A 26117-nucleotide genomic window follows, 5' to 3' on the forward strand; every position below is an offset into this window, starting at 1 on the left:
GTGACTTAGATAATTACTGCCAGAGGACGGGAAAATGGTCTGAGGTACCCTACGTACAGGCTTTCTGGCTGTTGCGCTCCCATCCCACCCTATATACCCACTGTTCCCCTTCTAAAATTCTCCTAACCATGGCCCTTCCTTAGCCCTACACCAACTCCCCCTCTATTGCCCTCACCAACTTCCTCCATATCCACTCCTCCCCCATTGTCCTCACAGGCCAGCCCTCCTCTGACTAAGCCGCCTCTATACCCACCCCTTCCTTCGTGCCCTGCCTCACAACCTCCCCCACACCAACTCCCCCTCTACTGCCCTCACCAACTTCCTCCATATCCACTCCTCCCCCACTGTCCTCGCAGCCCAACCCTCCTGTGACAGAGCCTCTCGCAACTCCCTTGGCTCCACCTCAAATATCCACCCCTTCCTCCATGCCCATCCCTTTCTGACTTACCAGTCAGCTCACACTTAAGATCCGGGATCGCTCCCCATCTGCCGCCAGCTCCCCTGCTTCCTCTCCACCAGGTGGCCGGCCCAGAGGGTCTCGCCCATGTCCACGTACCCTTTTCACTCCAAGACCTTGCCCATATCAAACAGTGGCTAGGCTCCTATTCAGCCAACCACTCCAACTACATCAAAAACTTTACCCAGCTGTCTCGGTCTTACGCCCTCACCTAGCAGGACATATTTGTCATCCTGGGGTCCACTACTACCCCAGAGGAAAGAATGGCCATTTGGGCTGCAGCAAGAATGGTAGCAGACCGGAGACATCTAGCCAACCCAGCAGACCCTACCCGGCCACCTGGAATGGCTGCCATTCCAGACATAGACCAAGACTGGGACCATCAGGAGGGACAGAGAGGAAGAGCCAACGTTCAGTACATGGTAGAATGCCTATTGGAAGGAATGGAGACCACCTCCTTCAAGGTAATAAACCTACTTAAGCTAGATGAAATAACCCAGGGCCCCGATGGAAACCCAGCAGCCTTTCTTAATAGGCTGACAGAGGCTCTCACCACCTATACCCGGATTGCCCCAGACTCTCCGGCGGAAATCATCACCCTAGCCAACCGTTTTATATCTCAATCGGCTCCAGACATCAGGAAAAAAAAAAACTCTCCAAGGCTGAGGATGGGCCTCAGACCCCCCTCCGAGACCTGGTAGAAATGGCCTTTGCCCGAGAGGGAGCGGCTGAAGCCAGCCACAAGGCAAGGCTTAAACAAAAAGCCAAACTCCAGGCTAACCTCCTGGAGAGACACACCCAGGCACTGGTGGCAGCCCTGTGGCCGGCCACAGGACAAAAAGGTGGGTCCCCAGAAGCCACCACCAGAAGCCTGCTTCAAATGTGGTCATGAAGGCCACTGGGCCCGCCAATGCCCAGACCCCCGACAAAGCTGTGCCCTCATTGCAAACAACCAGGACACTGGGCGAGTGATTGTCCCCAGGCGACTCAGGCCCCGGCCTTACCGGGCCAAGGTTTGGGGTCCCAAAAGGACATTTCCTCCCCACACCCCGCCTTGGAACTTCTCTCCTTTGATGAAGACTGACGGTGCCCAGACTTGGGGACCCCCATAACCCAAGCTGAGTCCAGGGTAATGCTTCAAGTGGCGGGTAAGTCTATCAATTTCTTGATAGATACGGGGGCTACTTATTCGGTCCTTCCCTCCTTCAGGGGCACCTTGCATCCTTCCCAGGTCTCGGCGGTGGGTATAGATGGCATGTCTTCACAACCCTTGCAGACTGGGCCACAGCCCTGTCAGCTTGATCACTTCTTGTTCACACAGTCTTTTCTGATACTCCCTTCGGGCCCCACTCCCCTGCTGGGGCGGGACATTTTAACTATACTCTTGCCTGGAGAATCCCCATGGATGGAGGAGCCTGGTGGGTTGCAGTCCATGGGGTCACTAAGAGTCGGACATAACTGAGAGACTTCACTTTCACCTTTTACTTTCATGCACTGGAGAAGGAAATGGCAACCCACTCCAGTGTTCTTGCCTGGACAATCCCAGGGACGGGGGAGCCTGGTAGGCTGCCGTCTATGGGGTTGCACAGAGTCGGACACGACTGAAGTGACTTAGCGGGGCCACCATTCACCTACCGCTCTCACTTTCCCAATCTCTCACCTTGCGCCTACTCCTCCTCTGCTTCCCTGAGGCTCCAGTTGTCGACCCTACCATCTGGGACACTGAAATCCCTCTGGTAACAACCCATCACACGCCCATCCTGATTAAACTACGTGATCCTTCCCGCTTCCCAAACCGCCCTCCATTCCCCATTTCTCAGGCTCACCTACTCGGTCTTAAACCAATCACAGACCATCTCTTAGGCCAGGGCCTCCTAGTCCCCACAACCTCGCCCTGTAATACCCCCATTCTCCCGGTGTGGAAAACTTCTGGTGCCTACTGATTGGTCCAGGACCTTCGACTGATAAACGAGGCCATAATCCCGCCCATCCAATTGTCCCCAATCCCTATACCTTACTTTCCAACATCCCTAGCAGTATGACTCACTTTTCTGTCATAGACCTCAAAGATGCCTTTTTCACTATTCCCTTACACCCAGACTGCCAATTCCTCTTTGCTTTCACATGGACCAACCCAGAAACCCAACAGTCCTCCCTGCTAACCTGGACAGTCCTCCCCCAAGGGTTCAGAGACAGCCCCCATTTTTTTTGGCCAAGCTCTGGCCTGGGATCTGGCTGCGTGCCCTTTGGCCCCTAGTGTCCTCTTACAGTATGTGGATGACCTTCTACTCTGCAGCCCCTCACAAGCTCTCTCTCTGACACATACCACTATTCTTCTTAACTCCCTTAGCCCTCAAAGATACCAAATATCTCAACAAAAGGCCCAACTCACCCAGACCTCTGTGACTTACGTAGGATTAACGATTACCCCAACCACCAAGACTCTACCGACAGACTCAGCCTTCTCTGAGACCTCTGCCCCTCTTCCACTGGAAAACAAATCTTATCCTTTTTAGGGCTAACAGACTTCTTCCAGCACTGGGTCCCCAGCTATGCTTCACTGGCTAAACCCCTCTACACAGCCACAAAAGACACCCCTACTGGACCGCTCTCTTCAGAAACAGAGGTCCAGAAGGCTTTCCACAACCTCCGCTCAGCTTTACTGTCCTCTTCCCTGCTCATCCTGCCCAATCCCAACTTCCCATATCACCTGTACACTGATGAAAAAGGGGGCAAAGCCTTTAGAGCCCTCGTACAGCCTGCGGGCCCTGAAATGCTGCCAATGGAATTTATCTCCAAACAGTTAGACCCCACCACCCGGGGATGGTTCCCCTGCCTACACGTCCTGGCAGCAGCAGATTCTCTATACGCAGATGCAAAAAGCTAATTTTATATCAACCCCTAACTATATTCTCACCACACCACCTGGCTGACCTCCTAGCTTCCAAATTCCTGTCAGACCTTAGCGACTCTCGGCTCCAACAATTCCACCTGGTCTTTCTGGATAACCCCCAGGTTACTTTGGGCCGCAGCTCCCAGCTAAACCTATCTTCTCTCCCCTTGCTTCCAACCTGTCCTTCAGGCAAAGACACAGAACCTCACTCATGTGTAGAGGTCCTGGACACTCTTACCCAACCACCCCCAAACCTTTTTGCTACTCCGCTACAAAACCCAGACCTCATGCTATTTGTAGATGGCAGTTCAAAACGAGACCCTAACGGTCATCGGGCTGCTACGTATGCAATTGTGACCACCAATGACATCCTCAAGGCTCACCCGCTACCAGAGGAAACCACCTCCCAAAAGGCAGAACTAACAGTGCTCACTAGAGACTTACACCTGGCAACGGGAAAACGGGTTAACATCTATACTGACTCCAAATATGCCTTTTTGATTGTACATTCACATTCAGCTATCTGGAGAGAGGGGATTCCTCACCACCAAGGGATCACCCGTCTCTAATGCCCCCCTAATTGCCAAGCTCCTGGAGGCCATCTCACAGCCCACCCAGGTAGCCATCCTACACTACAAAGGACATCAGACGACTCACAACACGGTTTCCCTAGGCAACAATAAGGCTGACCAGGTGGCCGGACAGATAGCCTTACAACAGGGGCCTCTACCTATACTATTTCTCAGGACCTCCCTTACACTTAACTATTCAAAAGCCAAAAGAGGCCCTCCTCTCACAGGAGAGCACTTCCAAACACTCCTCTGGATGGATCACGCTCCACGACAAACTAGTCCTACCCGAAAAACAGGCAATGTCCATTATCACCCAGACCCATGACTCTTTACACATTGGGCCCCACGCACTTTTGACCTTCCTTAGCCCTCTCTTTTCCCCGTTACATCTCCGACCTACCATTCAGGCAGTCCATCATCGCTGCCTAATCCGTGCCAAGACCTCTCCTCAAGGAGGACTCAGGCTGCCACAAGAAACTCACCAGTTGAGGGGACACCTGCCGGGACAGGATTGGCAGATAGACTTTACTCACATGCCTAGACATAGGACCTTCTGGTATGTGCTGGTCTGTGTTGACACCTTTTGAACTGCTGTACAGTAGGCCCTATCTGCTGACTAACCTTCTGGATCCCTCAACCCCCCTTTTGGGGACTTACTTGCCCTATTTCACCCTCCTGAGGTCCCTACTTAGAGAACACGCTGACCATGTCCTCCCTCAACCTGTCAGAGACCATAACCAGGCAATCCCGTCCCCTGCTTTGGCACCAGGAGATCAGGTCCTCCTAAAAACGCTGATGCCTCAACCCCTTCAGCCCTGGTGGACTGGTCCTTTCACAGTGATCCTCAACACTCCTTCGGCAGCCAGACTATGGGGAGATGAGCTGTGGTACCACATCACACGGCTCAGACGGGCTCCACTACACGGCCTGCCCTCTCCCAAACCCCTAGAGACTTACACTTCTAGAATCTCGGGACCTACCAAGATCACCATTACTAAGACACCTCTGCCTCCCGCCAGCAGATGACATGCCCGGTCCAGTGCCTGTCTGGCCTCATCCGCTGTGGCTGTTGCCAATCGCAGCTCTGACTATACTCTTCGCCATTGGACTGGCTGTCATGGCCCCCAGGGCTGCCCGGTCATACTTTGACTTTCACTGGCCCTTGCTTACCTTATTATCTGTTCACTACTCCTGGGGTGCTATTCCTTTGGGGCGGCCTGACCTGGCCATATGTCTCCCACCCTAGCCTGCCTCGAAGACTTTATCCTGACCCTATTACAGAACCTTTGGCTGGCTACCCCAATTACTGACTGTGACTCTTTCTCTCAGGGAATTTCTGATCTACACTTACAGGGGACCTTCCTCCTTTTTACAGAATCTCAAATTGACTTCTTCTCTTTTATCACTCTCCTCCTATCATAGCTAAACATGCTCTTGTCACTATTCCTCCTGACCATAATACGGGCAGGACAACCTACGCCCTGCCCCCGGGGCTGCACCGAAGGAGACCGCTAGGGAACTGGGATCACAGCCTTCACTTATGTCCACCGAGACTGTTATGTATTACCTGCCCAGCTGTGCTCCCATGGGGGTAAATGGTATTAGACGGAATGACAGACGGGAAGGGGGCCCAAGATCGGAGGCGAGAACAAATCCAACATGGGGTCCAACAGGACCTCATAAAGTTGGCGACTGAAGCCTCTTATCTACACCATGAGCCCAACAAACTCCTAGATCAGGTTCATCAGGCGCTCAAACCCCTGGATTTTTCATCTCAAATTTTCACCAGCCTCAATGACACCTATCAGACCCTGACTGAAACCTCACCAAACCTCTCATGTTGGCTCTGTCTTCCCTTGAGACCTTGACCATTCCTTGCCCAACCGATACCCTGGAAATGGATAGAGACCCAAAATCTCACTCAAGATGCCACAGAAGTAACCTTGCCAATGGGGCCCTTGACCTCTGAGATACTGTACCTCCCAGCCAATGCCTCTTGTGTTCTAGCCAACACCACCTCATAAACCACAGTGGCCTGTGACAACTTGAGACGAGAACCCCTATCCCCAAACCCTCCAATATGTGGAAAACCCGGGATATTCTTTCTCTGTAATCAAACCACCTTATTACTGTTTTCCACCCAACTGGGCTCAGCCCTGCACCCGTCTTCCTTATTCCCTATCTGACCATTCTGACACCACAGGCAATGGAAGACCAGATCCAGCCAACCCGCTGCCGCTGGAGGGCATAGCTGCAGCTCCTCTGCTCCTTGGAGGAGGTTTATTCAGGGCCTTGGGACTGGGGGCGGGAGGATTGGGATCAGCCACCCACTTCTACTATAAGCTGTCCGCAGACCTCAATCAAGACCTGGACAAGGTGGCGGATTCCCTAATGGCATTACAAACCCAGATAACCTCTCTGGCAGCAGTGGCTCCCCAAAATTGGAGGGCCCTAGACCTGCTAACGGCTGAAAAAAGGGGAACCTGTCAGTTCCTAAGGGAAGACTGTTTTTTTTTTTTTTTCATTAATGCCTTGGGGATAATTCAGAACAAGGCCCGAGATTTGAGAGAACACGCGGAGTCAGACAGTTTTGAGTTCTGCGGATGGTGGAGGTCGTCTTGGGCAAAATGGCTTCTCCGGCTTCTCGGGGGCCCTAGCAGCCTTGCTCCTCATCCTGTCCATAGGCCCTTGTATTTTTCAGATCCTCCTCCGGAGGGTCAGGGAGCTGACCCAGACGGCTACTGGACAGATGTTGATGGTGGCCACATACTCCAAACTCCCATCCAGAGACCCAGGGGCACCCTAAAGGTCACCGGGATCCGGCCACGACCCGCAACCTCAACGATGCCCCAGTTCAGCAGGAAGCAGTCAGAAGCGATAACAGCGCCGCTTATCCTATCAAAAGGGTCAAAATGTAAGGCCGGACCCCGGGGACATGATGGGCCGCCCCTCCTCTCTCCCACCGGCGGGGGAAGTCCCTAATGGAAGGAGCCTCCCAGATCCCGGGGAAAAATGACAGCACACTTCGCCAGCTAAAGCCGCCCCACCGCAGCCACGTAGGACCTGTCAGCCCGCGACGCCTCGGCCTGGCGACCTATCCGAACCCCTGTTCACTAACCGTACCTTTCTGGGCGATCTAGCCTGACCATCCCCCCCAACGAACGCATATAAACCCCTCCCCAGCACAGTCCGGCCTCGCTGGGTCCGGGAACCCCAGCCGGGAGCACTTCGCCATTAAAAAGCCTGGTAGACACTCTTTTGGTGTCCTCCTCATTTTTTTACCTAACAGTTATAAGGTTCAAAATGATGATCAGAAGAACACAGACTTTTGGTCAACGAGGAGACAGAGTAATGTCATACTCACTGAAAGAAAAAAGTATCAGTAACATACTAAAAACGGCTCTCGTTAAATTTTTTAAGTAACATGAAATATTTCATCTTAGGAATCTGGCTTACAGTAATAACTGACATACTTTTAAAAGCTAATGATTTTTAGAATATAAGTTAATAAACAATGATACTTAAGAATACTTCATAACTAAAGCGAGGCAAAGGATGGAAAGGAGGGAGACTTCTGTCTGCACAGGGACGTTGGCGGGGGGTGCGGGGAGCGGGGCAGGCGGTCTTTCCAGTGTCTTTCCAGGTGGGGGGGGGGGGGGGAAGGAAAACAAGAAAGTGGGGAGCAGCGTGAAAAGAGGGTCAGGTAGGAATGCGGCTCCTTGCCTGCCCCTGCCCCGTCCACCCCCTCCACGCCTCCATCCCCGCCGGGCACCCCGCCCACCACCCGCTCGGTCACCAGGGTGGCCCACCCCATCCCGCGCCCCGTGGCGTTGTCTCTGGCGTCTCTCTTCCCCCCGACCTCCCCGCCACATCACTCGAGAGTGGGTCTGAGGGCTTCCGGGGCCCGAGGTTCCTCCCCCCGCGCCCAACGCGCCTTCACTTCTGGCACCGGCCACTACTGTCCCAGGTTTGCGACCGCATAGCGCAGAGTCTCTGGTGCGTCTCGCAGGCTGCACGGCATGGCGGTGCATGGCTCCGGGGGCAGTCGGCCCTGCACTGGTCTGCCTGGCTGGCCGTCGGTCGTCCACTGCTCTGGACCCGGTGCCCGGTAGCCAGGCGCCTCTGCCCGCCCTCTGAACCTCAGGACTTTCCCATCTTCTACCCCGCTCCCCGTCCAGCGCTCGCTCTCTGACTGCAGTGCAGGAGACCTCGGTTAGATTCCTGGGTTGGGAAGATCCCCTAGAGAAGGAAATGGCAACCCATTCCAGTATTCTTGTCTGGAAAATTCCATGGACAGAGGAGGCCGGCAGGCTACAGTCCATGGAGTCGCAAGAGTTAGACACAGTTGAGCAACCAAAACCACCACCACCACCACCACAACTAAAGCTCGATTCATTAAAAAAAGATTTAAGAGGAAGTAACAATAACAGAATATTGTTTGTAAAGTTAACTAGGCTGTGTAAACACTACTTAGCTCCAATGATAATATTAGGGAAAAAGTAGGGGCACGACTTAGCAACGAAGCAACAAGGGGTAAGTCCTAAGGCTTAGTTGTGAAAGTGTGATCTATGAGACAAACCCTAAAAAGTAGTGAAATGGATATTACATTAAAAAAAAAGCTTATCTGATGTTACAGAGGGGATATATTATCAAACAAAAGGAAACTCAGCAAGAAGACACTGATAATACAGATATATGATGAAATTTAGAGAGGAAATTAATAGAAATCTACCAAAATTTAAATAATTTGAATTGTGCAATAGATTTTGCTTTTGGCTAAAAAACATACTAAAAAAAATACAAAGATGCTATAACTATACAATGGTTCTGATCTTCTGAGAAGTCCTGTAGTTAACTTCCATTCACAAGTAATTGGGGCTATAAAGCCTTTTTTTTATTATTACTCAGTAAACGCCCAATTTCAAATACAATGTTTGAAAAGAAACTATCTCATAAAATAATAAAATAGATCAGTGATCAGAAAGAAAAAGTTAACAGACATCATTTCTTCCTTACAGATACTAGCAACAGAATGCAGGCTGAAGTAGCTGGAATTATTTTGGATCTTAGTCTCTTAAATAAAAAGAACTGTTTATAGAGGACTCTGAGGATCAAGACTAGTTGGTCTTATATTTTAAAAGAGGAGTACTGTTGAGAAATACTGAAACTGAGATTAAGAGCTCACAAATTTATTTAAGAGAAACCTCAAGAGTAGAAAGTAACATTCATATAGTGTTAGTAGCTCAGTCACATCCAACTCTTTGCGACCCCATGGACTGTAGCCCCCCAGGCTCCTCTGTCCAAGAGATTCCCCAGGCCAAGAATACTGGAGTGGGTAGCCATTCCCTTCTCTGGGGGATCTTGTGACCAGGGTTCAAACCTGGGTCCTCTGCATTGCAGGCAGACTCTATACCATCTGAGCCACCAGGGAAGCCCAAATTCATGTAAGATATAAATAAATCACGCACACTGCTAGGGTTCAATAGCTCTACTGGCAAAAAGGATTAAGACAGGGTTAACACAGTGATTTCAAAGGGTCCATAACTCTTTACATGCATACATGTGCCAGATATCTTGCTTGCCACTTTGGATTTGCTCTCTACCTTTCTCCATACTGCTCTCTGCACCTGGAAAACTGACCTATATGAACTACATCAAGGCACTTCAGTCAAGCTTTGAACCCCAGCAGGAAGTCAGAGAGAGAAAGGAAGGGTTATCTATTTTCCTGGCTCTTTCCTTGGCTATTCTTCTTAGGCTGGCTATGTCTTTTGACCAAAGGTCACTGAATCCCCAAAGGCATAGGAGTCACTTTTTTTGTTTTTTGTTTTTTTTTCATAGGAGTCACTTTGAGGGGTCTCCTACCAGCCAAGTTTGAGATTATTTTAACAAGTAGTAACAGTAATAAATAATATAGTAGAATAAAAATGAAATCTAGTCAGTACATTTTTTTTTAAGTAAAAAAATGTCTTGGGGATAACTCAAGTTCTTTATCAAAAAAAAAAGTAGCTAATAAATACAGCAGGAATAATGAAATTAACATCAATGTAACTCAGGCAAAGGCCATTAATAGATGATTAAAATAACTGGATGATATCCTTGGATTAGAAGAATTAGTATTACTAAAATGCCCATACTACTCAGAGTAATCTATATATTTAATGTTGTCCCTATCAAATTACCCATAACATTTTCAAAGAACTAGAACAAATAATCCTAAAATTTATATGTAACCACCAAGACCCAGAATTGCCAAAGCAACCTGAGGAAAAAGAACAAAGCTGGAGGCACAACACCTCCAGACTTCCAACAATACTACAAAGATACAGTAATTAAAACAGCATGGAACTGGGACAAAACCAGACGTATGGATCAATAGAGAGTCCAGAAATAAACCCGCAAACCTACAGTCAATTAATTTTCAACAAAGGAGGCAATAATATACAATAGAGAAAAGTCAATCTCTTAAATAACTGGACAACTACATTTAAAAGGAGGAAATTAGAATGGTCTTTAACAACATACACAAAAATAAAATGGATTAAAGATCTAAATGTAAGACAAGATACTATAAAACTCCTAGAAGAAAATATAGGCAGAATACTCTGATATAAATCACAGCAATAATTTTTTAATCTGTCTCCTAGAATAATGGAAATTAAAGCAAAAATAAACAAGTTAAACTTGAAGTTACTACACAGCAAAGAAAACCATAAAAAAAGACAACCTACAGAATGGGAGAAAATATTTGCAAATGATGTGACCTACAAGGGATTAATTTCCAAAATATATACAATGAGCTCATATAGCTCAATATAAAAACAAACAAATGACCCAATCAAAAAACAGGCAGAAGACTTAAATCAAAACTACAATGATGTATCACCTTACACAAGTCAGAATGGCCATCATTACAAAGTCTTCAAATAATAAATGCTGAAGAAGGTGTAGAAAAATGGGACCCTTCTACATTGTTGGTGGGAATGTAAGTTGGTACAGTCACTATGGAGAATAGTATGTAAGTTCCTTAAAAAACTAAAAATAGAGTCACCATATGGTTGGTCACCATATGTAGTGTTGGGAGAAAACTCTTGAGAGTCCCTTAGACTGCAAGATGGAACCAGTCAATACTAAAGGAAATCAATCCTGAATATTCACTGGAGGGACTGATGCTGAGGCTCAAGCTCCAATACTCTGGACACCTGACGCAAAGAGTAAGCTCATTGGAAAAGACCCTGATGTTGGGAAAGATTGAAGGCAGGAGGAAATGGGGACAACAGAGGACGAGATGGGTGGATGACATCACCAACTCAATGGACATGAGTTTGAGCAAGCTCCAGGAGACGGTGAAGGACAGGGAAGTCTGGCATGCTGAAGTCCATGGGGTCGCAAAGAGTCAGACATGACTGAGTGACTGCAATTCCACTCCTGGGCATGTATACAGAGTAAACTCTAATTCAAAAAGATATATGCACCCCAATGTTCATAGCAGCAATATTTACAATACGCAAGACATGGAAGCAACCTAAGTGTCCATCAACAGATGAATGGATAAAGATATGGTACATATATACAATGGAATATTACTCAGCCATAAAAAAGAATGAAACATTGCCATTTGCAGCAACAGAGATGGACCTATATATTATAAGTAAAGTAAGTCAGGAAGAGAAAGACAAAACCATGATATCACTTATATGTGGAATCTTAAAAAAAAATGATAGAGATGAACTTATTTACAAAACAGAAATAGACTCCCAGACATAGAAAACAAACTAATGGTTACCAAAGGGGAAAAGGTGGGAAGGATAAATTAGGAGCTTTGGACTATAAGATACACACTACTTTATGTAAAACAGATAAACAACAAGTCTCTACTGTATAGCAAAGGGAACTATATTCAGTATCATATAATACACCATAATGGAACAGAATCTGAGTAAGAACAGATAGATAACTGAATCACCTTGCTATACACAAGGAACAAGCACAACATTATAAATCAGCTGTAGTTCAATTTTAAAAATACTGGGTAAAAGGTTGTTGGTAAACAGGATGGGTACAAAATATTAAAGTAAATAATTTATTATTTACAAAGGGAACAGAATACCTTTATATGGAGAGATCAAGTAAATATTACCTTAACTATGTGATCCAATTTAGCTGCATACATAAAGGTAAAAACTGATAATGGAGCTTCCTGACAATCCTATCATTGTACTATTCTTGCCAAAAATGTATAACCTAAATCTAATTATAAACAATCAGATACATCCATACAATAATTAGGTCAATTAGGACATGGATATCTCGGAGTGAGGGATTCAATTATTCTACCTACCACATCAAAATACCAACACACTAAACTAGTAGTTATCAAAGTATGGTCCCCAGGTCAGCAGGAGGGGCATCAAAGCAACTTGTTTGAACTGCAAATTCTTGGACCAAACTCAAGATTTATGTAATCTGAAATTCTGGGAGTACTGCTCAGCAATTTGTGTTTTAACAAGTTCTCCAGGTGATTCTGAAGCAAAATTTGAGAACTATTGCTATAAGCTCCCAGGATGGCCAATGGGCACATTTATCGTTGAGCAGCTTTGCTCAGCTAGTCATTTATTAGTGGGTGCTGTATAAATGTATAAATATTACATTTCATGTGTGCTATGAAAAAAGTTTGGAAGCTTTGGCATATAGAATTTTACTCTCCTGCTGTTGCTGCTGCTAAGTCGCTTCAGTTGTGTCCAACCCTGTGGGACACCATAGACGGCAGCCAACCAGGCTCCCCTGTCCCTGGGATTCTCCAGGCAAGAATACTGGAGTGGGTTGCCATTTCCTTCTCCAATGCATGAAAGTGAAAAGTGAAAGTGAAGTCGCTCAGTTGTGTCCGACCCTCAGTGACCCCATGGACTGCAGCCTTCCAGGCTCCTCCGTCTGTGGGATTTTCCAGGCAAGAGTACTGGAGTGGATTTGTTGCTTTTTACAAGGCAGTATATTGTCACCCTGCTTATTTAACTTATATGCAGAGTACATAATGAGAAACGCTGGACTGGAAGAAGCACAAGCTGGAATCAAGATTGCCGGGAGAAATATCAAGAACATCAGATATGCAGATGACACCACCCTTATGGCAGAAAGTGAAGAGGAACTAAAAAGCCTCTTGACGAAAGTGAAAGAGGAGAGTGAAAAAGTTGGCTTAAAGCTCAACATTCAGAAAACGAAGATCATGGCATCTGGTCCCATCACTTCATGGCAAAGAGATGGGGAAACAGTGGAAACAGTGTCAGACTTAATTTTGGGGGGGCTCCAAAATCACTGCAGATGGTGACTGCAGCCATGAAATTAAAAGATGCTTATTCCTTGGAAGGAAAGTTATGACCAACCTAGATAGCATATTCAAAAGCAGAGACATTACTTTGCCAACAAACATCCATCTAGTCAAGGCTATGGTTTTTCCAGTAGTCATGTATGGATGTGAGAGTTGGACTGTGAAGAAAGCTGAGCACCAAAGAATTGATGCTTTTGAACTGTGGTGTTGGAGAAGACTCTTGAGAGTCCCTTGAACTGCAAGGAGATCCAACCAGTCCATTCTGAAGGAGATCAGTCCTGGGTGTTCTTTGGAAGGAATGATGCTAAAGCTGAAACTCCAGTACTTTGGCCACCTCATGCAAAGAGTTGACTCATTGGAAGAGACTCTGATGCTGGGAAGGATTGGGGGCAGGAGGAAAAGGGGACGACAGAGGATGAGATGGCTGGATGGCATCACTGACTCAATGGACGTGAATCTGAGTGAACTCCGGGAGTTGATGATGGACAGGGAGGCCTGGTGTGCTGCGATTCATGGGGTCGCAAAGAGGACATGGGGACACAACTGAGCGACTGAACTGAACTGAACTGATTCCCTATCATATTTACATTAAAAAAAAAAAACTGAGTTAGATAAATTAGGAGTTTGGGATTGACATATACATACTACTATATATAAAACAGGTAAACCAGAACCTATCGTACAGCACAGATAACTATATTCAGTATCTTATAATAACCTATAATGGAAAAGAATCTGAGAAAGTATGTATGTATAAATGAATCACTTTGCTATACACTTGAAACTAACACATGGAAAATTAACTATGCTGCTGCTACTGCTGGTAAGTCGCTTCAGTCGTGTCCGACTCTGTGCAACCCCATAGATGGCAGCCCACCAGGCTAGGATCCTCCAGGCAAGAACACTGGAGTGGGTTGCATGAAAGTGCAAAGTGAAAGTAAGTCGCTCAGTCGTGTCTGACTCTTTGTGACCCCATGGACTGCAGCCTACCAGGCTCTTCTATCCATGGGATTTTCCAGGCAACAGTACTGGAGTGGGTTGCCATTGCCTTCTCTGATACTTCAATTAAAAACTGAGTTATTAATATAGAGAACCAATTCCTTTAATGGGGAGCCTATGTACTCTAACAGAGAATTACTAGAAAAACCAGAAAAAAAAAAAAGGAAAATTTTAAATTGTGACTGTGTCACATAATACAGGAAAAGATACGATGAAACGTCTTTCAGAAAACCTTTAAGAGACTTCTGATTAAAATATAGCAAAACTCCACATAACGCTGGCATAAGAAAGCAAAGTTGTCTACTTTATAGACTTAAAAATGTCTTCTTCTATAACATAAAGTTAGAAAACATTATGTTAGATGTAGGTCATAATGGCTTCTTTCAATACACATAAAAATCCCCAAATACCAACCAAAATAACTAATAACAATAGCCACAAATACTTAAATAGTAGTTCTTGCATGCCAAGAACATATTCTGTTCTGAACATGCACTGTTCTAACTACATATATTAATTCATTTAATTCTTACAATAATTCTATGAGAACTTAAGTATCTGAGGAACAGAAAAGTGAACAAACTATTCAAAATCACATAGCTCATACACAGCAGAGCCAGAATTCAAAATGAGGAAGTTGGGTTCTAAAATGCACTACTACACTATATGCCTCTCAATAAAAATCAAAGAAATTTATTGGAAACTATAAAATAGGCATGGGAGAGAGGTTGGACTGGTTAAAACTAGTTAAACAGGGCTTCCCTGGTGGCTCAGTCAGTAAAGAATCTGCCTGCAACGCAAGACACATTGGTTCAATCCCTAGGTTGGGAAGATTCCCTGGAGAAGGAAATGACAACCCACTCCCATATTCTTCCCTGGGAAATAAAGTGCATATGCAAATATATATCTCAAACTAGCTAAAAAGACGGAGCAGAATGAACTCCAGAAGATGAAAAAGAAGTAGACATTTCTCCATCCTTACAAATTTCAGGGAATAGGGGTACAAGTCTAAGATCTTGATTTACGACTAAGCACTAGAGAAGCCTTTTTGGGTATTTCAGAATACCAAAGGCACAAAAAAAAACATCCACCTGATTGTTCAGGTGTTGAATTCCTTTGAAAAGAGAAAGCATTGTGTTTCAGAAAAAGAAAAAAAAAGTAAAGTGTCAGGGTTAATTGAGAATATCAGTTTACAGAAATCCATTCATTTTAAAGTATAGCCAAAGAAGTGATTAATGTACTTTTTTTTTGATAAACAGAACAGTTAGTGAATATATTAGCATTTAAAGAAGGATTCACATTAAGAAAAAGGTGAGAAGAGAGTAGACGTGAAGCAGAAGACAAACTGCAACATTAAGAGTTTTGCTACATTTACCTTCATCTAGATAAGAAAAAACAGCAGACTTAGACATTCCTGACAGCTCTATGATTTCTAAAGTTCAAAGATATCTATGCAAAATACACCTTTAGCATATAAGTATACATATGTTTGTATATATATCAGTTCAGTTCAGTTCAGTCGCTCAGTCGTGTCCAACTCTTTGCAACCCCATGAATCGCAGCACGCCAGGCCTCCCGGTCCATCACCAACTCCGGGAGTTCACCCAGACTCAGGTCCATCGAGTCAGTGATGCCATCCAGCCATCTCATCCTCTGTCATTTCCTTCTCCTCTTGCCCCCAATCCCTCCCAGCATCAGAGTCTAAATAAAGTAGCTGAAAGACATATGTCCACTTCAGACTCTGAATGGAAGTTACTTTGACAAGGAGAGAACAAAGACTCATTAAGACATAGATGCTGAGTGGTGTAACCTATTCAATAGCTAAATAATTCATTTTCACACAGCAGCCTCTCTATCAAAGTAACTCAGATTCCTGACATTTCAAAATCACCTTCAAGGCTGCTAATCAATTGTTCAAATCTATAATGTTAAATCTACTGTAAGACTTGTGCAGAGGGTATTTTTTATTTTCTAGAACGGCAAATCAAGGAGCACTTATCCCTGTAATCAATGAAGATTATATTTAAATCTATTTTTTTAAATTCATTCTCAGAGGAAATAAGTGACATCACCTTAAGGTTCAAAGCAGTGAAAACTGCTTAAAATATGACTGCAGCATCAAAATAATTCAAGAACCTAATTTAAAACCCAAACTTAAAAAAAAAAATCCAAACTTTCAGGCTCTCATCATGGAGCTAATGAATAAGAATCTGTGGAAGCAAGGCTACAGAATTAGTAATTTTAATAAGCTCCCAGAAAATCCAGTAAAGGACTCTGTGCTTCACTTGAAACCACTGAGACATACCATTTTCAGAAACTTGACAAAATTTAACCATTCATTATTTTTAAACTAATTGCTACCTTTGGGATAATTCTATACATTTTCATCATCAAATTTTATAATACTAACATTTCAGTGATTTGAAAAATCCAATATTTTCTGAAATTCAGTCTTTACTGTATATATATACACATACACAAAATCAAAACTCATTTTATGTTTATAAAGCATTAAGTAGTTGACACTTTTAATACAATCAAGTACCAGCCTCCAAACAGTTAAATACCAAGGCCACACCATTCATTCACCAATAATTCCCCAATGGCTATATAATTCATCTATTTCAGAACAATATACAAGTTGTACAAAGAATAGTTGAAGGATATTCATTCAAATGGAAGAAATATCATTTAGCATTATTACAGGCTAGCTGTTATGTACCAGCCTACAGTTCATACATGGTCCTTTGGAGAAAATACTAAGGCTCACACATTACCAATAAAGGAAAAACATTCATCATCTCTTAAATAATCAAGAAGTCCTAAGATTTCCCATCTTGTTCTTTTATAACAACTGACTTAATTAGTAAAATTTTCTTGATTTCTCCCATCCTACATCCCTTTTTCTTATCTCCAAAATAACTCCCTTAACTTTCATTGACATCATTATGAGTTACCTGTACAATAAATTATTAGTTGTAGCTCTTAACAATGAGTCAACTTGCTTATAATCAGTAAGGTATTAATTAAATTCAAATAATCCATACCTGTTTGAAAAAATGTATATTACTGAAAAGATCCTATATGCTTACAATGAATTTAATTAAATGTGGTTATTTGGGACTTTCCAAAGGAGATAATTTCTAATCAAGTAAAAATAATGTCTGGAGCAGGGAAGTAAAAAACACTAACTCTCAAATGTCACTCAATAAACAGCTGAATAAAAAGCAGAAAAGTAAACTGAAAATGTTTAATAAAATTTTTAGATAAATTTTATTTTGAAAGCAAAGCTATGCTTGCGAAATAATTATATAATACTATTAACTACCATAGAAAGTTACCCTGATAAATATACTACCTGACAAAATAATCTGAAATTGCACATAAGTCAAATACTGCATATTTAAAATACAAATAATTATATTATGATAATAAGAAAAAGATTTTAGTTCACTTATTTCATGAACAAGTCTTTTCAGTCTAATATAACTTTACATAAACTGCTTTTCAAATAGTAAAAATACAAATAGAAGACTATAAAAGTCCTTTATAAACTACCACAATGCAGGTCAGTAGAAATATTATTAAGCTTTCTCATTCATTCATTTTAAATGTGAAAACAAATGAAGAAACACATTTTGGGATACAAGAGCTTAGAACCAGTTAAAATTTATTAGAATGATAAGTTTGCTAGGTAGGTTTGATCAATGATCACTATATAAATTTATTAAAATTTATTATTGATTTTTTAGACAAAGACCTCATACAACAAAAAGTAAAGTGTACTATATGTTAACAGAGGCTATAAGTATATCAATATTTTATGTAAAATAGATGACTATATTTCAGTTATTCTTATAATTTCAAAACATTTTAGTCACCTGCATTTAGTTAAGACTTTAAGTTTAAAAACATTAAAATTAAGGTTTTATAATCCATTTTTTCAAATATAAAACTACTAAATCAAAAACTACAGTAAGATAAAAATCAAGTGCTGTAAATAAATATTTCAAAAGTAAGTACTCCAGGATCACAACACTGACAACACTAATTATCTTTTCTAGTCTTGGCAGTTATGTTGCATACTGTTTGGGTGACTGATGGGATAATTTCACTTCATCTTCTCTCAGTTTATTCTGGACCGTGTAAGAGAAGAATATGAAAATAATTAACACCTCTAAACAAAGTACTTGATAAAGTTTTTGGTTGAAAAAAAATGCTTTAAAAAAAGTCAATTAACTAATACATGATTCTAAAGCAAGTAAATCCCCGTCTGCTAAAGGAAAACATTAAGAATTTCTGATTTTAAAAAAGTCATTCAGTATTAATATTAACTATTTTAAGACCTGTACCTAAGATCATATACTTTCAAAAGAGCCCTTTTTATATCAGCAAATTGGGCCAGCATTTCCTTAATTACATTCACTGAAAACATTTAATTCAGCAGGAATTGAAGCAGTCACAAAAAAACGTAAAACATATGTCAAATTACTCCCATTCCTTATACCTATGCTCAGTTGGATTTATTAATAATGGCCTTCTATCTAAAAGAACACCAATGTATGTAAATTAATATTTAATCTCAAATATAAGTCTTTACCAATAGCAAATACATTATATCACCAAACTGGAAAAAGCATGAAAGACACTATGAATCAACTTTTCTATCTTAACATTTTAATAAGTTTTAAGTCATTATTTAGTTCATAGTCTATATATGTCTTACATAATTTATGAGTCATATAGATTATAAGGCAACATATTCTAAATAATAAAAAAGCATATTCTTTGCCTTGATCACCTGATTTTTTTGCTGTTGTTGTTTATAAAATTAATCACAGTTAGCAGGAAAGAAATCTCTTTGAGCTTCATGAATGACATCCAAGAGATGGGAAAGGATTAGTTCTCAGTTGCTGCCAGTTATAACGCCAGGTGGCTTTTTCTGCAGTGAAGGTGTTACCGATAATCCCATTACACTGGTACTAAATCTTGCAGACATCAAAATTATCACCAAGGTTCCTTTTCATCCCATCCTTTCCAAATGACTGGAAGTCGCTTCACCTGAAAGAAGTCAAATCCACATGCAGCTGCTATTTTAGCAGGCAGCAAACTCCCTGAGAATGCCAGTTATGATTCAATTTTGCTGTGCTGGTGGCCCCCTATTCCCTGTCCAATAATACATCTGTTAAAAAATCCTACAGCTACAAATCAAGTTTAATCCTACCAGGGACCTCATGTTGGTCTTGTCTTCCAAAAAGGCAGCAGGTTCTGTTGTCTATCTGCTGGCGTCCAGGGAATACCCTTCAAATCCCAGCCCTACTTAGAAGAATAAGCTAAGGATCACAAAACATGACCTCAAAAACCCTGATATGACTATATTCTGACCCAGAGGCATTCATTCTAGGTGAAGATTAGAACTTTGCATAATAAGATTACACAGCAAGTGAATGATATCAAGGGACTATCCATATGCAGCCGCCTGGTTTTCTATAGACAGCCTGTGCTCTGCAATATGCAGTGCAGACGAAAAAGAGCTTGGTCTTTCTAGCTCAAATAAAATAGATTCACATAAATTAGTTGGCCATTTCCAGATTCCTAAATCCCCTATTACATCTTTTATTGACAGCTCCTGTGAGGATAGCACAAATGTTATTCCTTTTTATTCTGTGCTTCTATAACAATCATGCTCTGTAATTGAAATGTACATAGATTATGGCTAGAAATTAACATCTTGTTTGCTGTAATCTTGGATTACAATTGACTGTGTACATAATAAAATTAGGAAATCAATGGATGGATTTATCATCTCCAAGAAACTAGAGGTATTGTTTAAAGAATAGTTTAACATTTTATGCCAACACTTTAAATGCATAAGTCACAAAGAGAAGTCAGTAAAAATTTAAGTGAGTAAAAGAATACAACAGGCACCAGGCAATATCTACATGAAGATCGCATAAAAATTAGCTCATTTCTTTAAAAATTTAGAAAATGTGAATTATTCAGAAGTTTCACAAACAGGATTTTCTTCCTAAACCATACATGAACAAGAAGGTCCAGGACACATAATAAGGTCTCTACTTTGTTATAAAGTAGGTACAGTAGCAGCAGTATTTTATGCAAATTATCTTGATCATTTTACACTTTAAAATATTTGAACCAATACAAATCAACTGTAATTGAGACTTTTAGAACTCTTAACTGTATACCTTTACTCAGTAAAATAAAGCATTTATTAATAAAATGCATGGAATCCTAGAGCTATTTAAAAAACAGTATTTTTATGTTCAGCTTTTTTCTTCCAAGAAATTTAAAGCTATACTAACTTTAAGCAAACATACATGAAAAGAGAGATTCATACTTGTTCACACAAATACCTATCCAGAAAAATTCTAAGAATGTGAGAAGGAGTTCTCAACTTTATTCAAAGGAGAAAAAAAGTATCAAGATTTGTTATGGAATTCTTATAAAATTAAGCTCCTTGGTATACTTGAAGTATGACTTATTTGATAAATTTGATTTGCCCACAAGTGTTGAGGAACATATCACATCCACTATGTTGGCCATTATTATTTCCTTATCATCACAATACCTGTAAGCATATCTACATAATATCTGATAAGTACTCAGGTGGCATAATTCTGATTTTGTCTATGAATCATGCACCAATATCATCAGCACCAAAAAACTGTAAGTGATTTCAATTTTATAGCACATGAATACTCTTTGATTACCTTTATTAGGATAGTACAGAAAAGCAATGAAGAATATAAAAAATACACATTTCTGTTATGATTTTCATATATAATACTATAGAGCTACAGTATTCAATAAGGTAGCCACTAGCTACATAAGGCTATCAAGTACTTGAGACATGACTAGTCCAAATTGAGATGTAAGTATAAAATAGCTGGAATGTGAAGATAGTACAAAAAAAGAATAAAATATCTTGCATTAATTTACATGTTGAAAAGATAATATTTTGAATTTAATGGGTTAAATAATATATATGACTTGCATTATATTTCTATTGAACAGCACTGCTTTAGCAGACCATTTCCAATAATATATTCCTAAACTAACTGAAATTGTACTATTAATAAAATCACTAAAGCAGAGGATTATTTGGAAAAACAAACATTCCAGTATCAAATCTGATAGAAAAGCTTAGTAAAGAAAAACAAAATGCTGTCATTTTAGCTTCTATCTCATATTTCTAGCTTAAGGGTAGTAAGGGAAAAAAGGGCCCAGCCAAATTGATAACCAATATGTACCAAAAATGAATGATGTTTTATAGTTACAAAAATGCTTTAGCACAATAAACCTAGGTTTTTTAGAAAAACTACATCTTGGGCAATTTCCTAAAAGACTGGTAAGGTATGTGTGTTACTCCTCATTGAGTCAAATAGACAGAAACTTCAACAGTCTGGATCTAGAATGGGCCATGATTTTTGCCTAAGGTGCTATATTTATTTATATTCAAATTTTAAAACTATACTTGAGTAATAACTATAATAGAGATATGAAGCATTTAGTGTATTCAGAGTTTCAGCAAAATTTAAAAGATCAATTTTATAAACCACTATAAAACTGCTTTTTCATTAGTCTTCTCATCATTTCAACAATGTAGGTAAAGACAAAAAAAATCCATTAACAAAAAGAGTTTTACAGAAACAGGGTAAACTGTAAATAGCTGAAATATGAAACATATACCTAATTTAATTCAAGAAAGTTAATGGCTGATTTAGTATGACCACAGAAAACTGATATGATACAATTAAAATACAAAGTCTAACTCTGTCACACATTGGAATTATTTCAATATAAACACAGTATGTAAGGTATTAATTTAGAAGTTGCTTTTTCATAATTATTCCTTCATAATATATATCTAAAAGCACCAAGACTAAAGATGAAATGTATCAATTAATAAGATGGGTAAAATCTAAAGAAATTCCTCATGACTTAGCCATGCCACTTTTTCCTATCCTTTAATTATTTAAGTTCTTTTATGGATACAAGTATCACAAAGACATAGACACACAAAAAAAACCCAAAATAACAACAATAACAAACTTTCTAGTCATCAATATATGAGTGCAATGATATTCAGTCTAAGTTAATCCCCAGACATCCAAATTCATGAATAAAAATTCATCAGTTTTAAATACACTGAGCCTATTAAGCAAGAACAAAAGCATATGCACAAAAGAGCTTTTAATATATTTCAAAGCCCACAAGAGCCATGGTCTCATTAAAATTATAAATTACACAAACATGGAATGAAGATTCAAACTGCAGTGCAGCTAAGCAGATTACAGAAAACCCCGCGTTCCATATGATAACACACCATGGCCCTCCCAGATGGGGGCTTGGAACAAAAAGGCCATCACCACAGCTAGGGAAAACCTCCTTGTGATCTCTGGTTTCTGTTCAGCAGATGACAGCCAAATAATATGTTGATTATTCTGTTTGTGCTGCTAAGCTTGTAAGATGGAATAAAAGCGATATGATCTATTGTGAACCCAATGCTAATGTGTTGCTCCACTCATAAATAATATGTTGAATTTATTTTGAAAATATCTTTTATCTGAATTTCAGTTTTTAAATGCATGAATTAAAATAAAAGCCAGGATAAAATTATATTTAATGTGTTGCTTTAAACTAAAAAATGTAGATGACAAGTGAAAAATATTCAAGTGCTTAGCTAAGAGTCAAGTATAATCACCTTTCTTTATTAATAATTTCAGCACTGTGATCAGAGACAAAATACATTTTCAAGCAAGCAATTATATCTCATGAAATACAAATGTAAAATTAAATAATACAATAATCATTAAGCTAATAATAAACATTATTGACAAGATAAAAACTAAAATACCAGGGTATATAGAAACACTTTGCTGCAATGTAAATAACAGCACATAGAACAAATTCTAAAATATTTTTGAATAATAAAAATATCACTGAAGGCCTTGTGAATGTTCATAACTTGTATACAAATGAATGCTCACAAAAAAACCTACTTAAGATCAAAATGAAAGAGGCCTATAAAAAATTTTTCAAATATAATAGTATTTATATTGCTTTGGTGACAAAAGTTAATACCTATTTTTTCTCAATTAAATATCCTAAACTTTAACAGAGTAAATTATACCCAAATGAGGTAACTAGAATTATATCTGTAAACACATCACAAAATTTCATGGATAAACATTTTTATGAAAGAATTGTTAAAAATATTAAAAATCATAACATTTTCCAACCTCAGAAATTCTTTGCTGATTTTTCTAGTGAACTTTACTTAAAGACAATGAAGTACATTATAGGTACAGGTGAGGAGCTTCCTAGGTGGCTCAGTGGTAAACAATCAGTTCAAATGCAGGAGATATGGGATCAATTGCTGGGTCAGGAAGATCCCCTGAGGAAGATATGGCAGCCCACTCCAGTATCCTTGCGTGGAAAATTCCATGGACAGAGGACCTGGCCAGCTATAGTCCATAGGGTCGCAAAGAGTCTGAAGCAACTGACCATGCACGCAAGGTAAACATATAGATTACACACTACTTTCTTAAGGGAGTATTCTGTAGGAGGTACATGATCATGTTTATTTATAAAAGTGCACTTTCTTTTTCTGTCTAGAGACATAGACTGAGTTTAAAAAGAGAAGCAAAACTGCCTAACATAAAAATATAGTCTGAAATTATAGATGCAAGTGATAAAATTACAACATCTTTTACAACAGAAAAACATAGAATATCCTCGGAGTAGACAATCACTTCTTAAGACAAAAAAAGCACCAAACATAAATGACAAACTAGATTAAAGTCATAAACTTGTTCATCAAAAGCACTATTAATAGATTAAAAAGGCAAATCTCAGGGTTAGGGAAATATTTGCAATACCTGTACAAAGAAGGAGTCATATTCTGAATATATAAAGAACTCTCCCAAAATCAAAGAAAAAAACAGATGGCTCAACAAAAAAGTGGGCAAAGAAGTGAACAGGTACTTCACAAAAGAGACTAATCCAACAGTCGATATACATATGAAAAAGTGTTCAGTTTCATTTATCATCAGGAAACTAGAAATTAAACAACATAAGTCTTAGTACTTAATACCCATCAGAATGGAAGGATGAAGAAGATGGGGAAAATGAGGTGTGAGCAGACACAGAGCAACTTAAACTCTCACATGAATGTAAACTAGTACAACCATTTCAGAAAACTGGCGATTTTGATCAAAGTTGGAAATAAATACAGTTATGATCCAGTAATTTTGCTGCTAGACATTTGCTCAAAAGAAACATGCAAATATATCAATCAAGAGATATGTATTAGAAAGTGCATACTTAATATTATATGGAAATCACCCAAATGTCCATTAACAGAATAGATTAAAAAAATAGTTGTGATACAGTCACAAAGGAATGCAGTAATGAAATTGAACAGACTACAACTACATGCAACAATGTAGATGAATCTCAAGATTTAGCAAAGGAAACTAAACATAAAAAATTATACTGTATAATTCTATATATAAAATACAAAAGCAAAACTATTTTAATCTATGATGTGAAAAGTCAAGGTAGTGGTTATCCTTGTGCAGGGAGGGAAACGGAGGATAGAAGAGAGCATGAAGGTGTCTTCTAGAGTGCTGATCTTGTTCCTTTTAGTATCTCGGTGCTGGTTACATGATTGTATTTGGCTTCTGAAAAATTCATTGAGCCATCCATCCACTTATGTGCACTTTTCCATATATACTCCTTTCTTTAAAAAGGCAATTTTACACATAAATACAGATACACAAAGGGAGTCAAAATCATTATCATAAGAAATTTAGTAACAAGGAATGGATATAGAGAGGCTTCCCAGATGGTTCAGTGAGATTCTTCATGCTGCTGGTAGGTGACATGGGTTCTATCTCTAAGTTGGGAAGATCCACTGGAGAAGGAAATGGCAACTCACTCCAGTATTCTTGTCTGGAAAATCCCACGGACAGAGGAGCCTGATGGGCTATATATAGTCCATGGGGTCACAAGAGTCAGACATAACTTAGCGACCAAACAACAACAATGACATGTAAATAATCTAGAAACAAAAGGTTCATATACTACTTATCTGAAAGATCAGATCTGCAAACCATAAGGTAAGTTCATGAACTCATAAATGGAGGAGCAACAGCCATTTACCCTATTATCTTCCCTCAATTCCCAAACTAAAATACCATATTTTCAGAGATAACTGGCCTCTGTGTCAGGAGTAGCTACAGGTGCTGCTGCTACTATAACAGTGCTTCTAAAATTGTCTCAGGACTGAAAACTGCCCTCATGTGAGACACTAAAGTATGGCAGAAGATAAGGCAAGTATAAAGAATATGTAGGCCATTTCCCCTGTGCTCTCAAATTTCAAAAGCTTTTATTATGAAACCTTATTACCTAATTTAATAGGAATCTTTTGAAAACATTCATTTTACTTTTCAGTGAAATTAAAATTCTTTAATATCAATATCCTATAAGTTAAATGAAAATTCATGATAATTTGACAACAAATTAAGCTGTTACTGTAGTTATTCATTCACTGTTGTCTGACTCTGCGACCCCGTGAACTGCAGCACACCAGGCTTATTATTTCCCACTTAAATACTATCCCTCACTTCTATACTGGAATTAACACATGACTTAGAGAACTTTTTTTCCTGTATTGAAAAGACACTTAAGAAGTCAGCTAAAAGAGATCACCTAAAGATTATATAGCTTATATTTCATTTATATAATAAATATTTATTTAGTGCTAACTATATCTTAGGCTTCCCTGGGGCCCAAGGGTAAAGAATCCACCTGCAATATAAGAGAGGCATGCAGAGATTCAGGTTTGAT

General features: G+C 40.2%; 1 protein-coding gene across 14 annotated transcripts in view; it reads right to left on the reverse strand.

Moving 5' to 3' along the window:
- IMMP1L (inner mitochondrial membrane peptidase subunit 1) overlaps positions 1 to 26117 on the reverse strand; it is a 90853-nt gene that overhangs the window by 38025 nt on the left and 26711 nt on the right. For 4 of the 14 annotated variants that reach the window (XM_069554660.1, XM_069554662.1, XM_069554655.1 and 1 more), the window contains one exon: positions 19045 to 19304. The exons of the other annotated variants lie outside the window; for them this stretch is intronic. The gene's annotated coding sequence lies outside the window, so the exon portion shown is untranslated. The remainder of the gene's footprint in view (positions 1 to 19044; positions 19305 to 26117) is intronic. 14 annotated transcript variants of the gene reach the window in all.

This window comes from Ovis canadensis, chromosome 15 (genome assembly GCF_042477335.2).
Source record: "Ovis canadensis isolate MfBH-ARS-UI-01 breed Bighorn chromosome 15, ARS-UI_OviCan_v2, whole genome shotgun sequence".
Taxonomy (NCBI): Eukaryota; Metazoa; Chordata; class Mammalia; order Artiodactyla; family Bovidae; genus Ovis; species Ovis canadensis.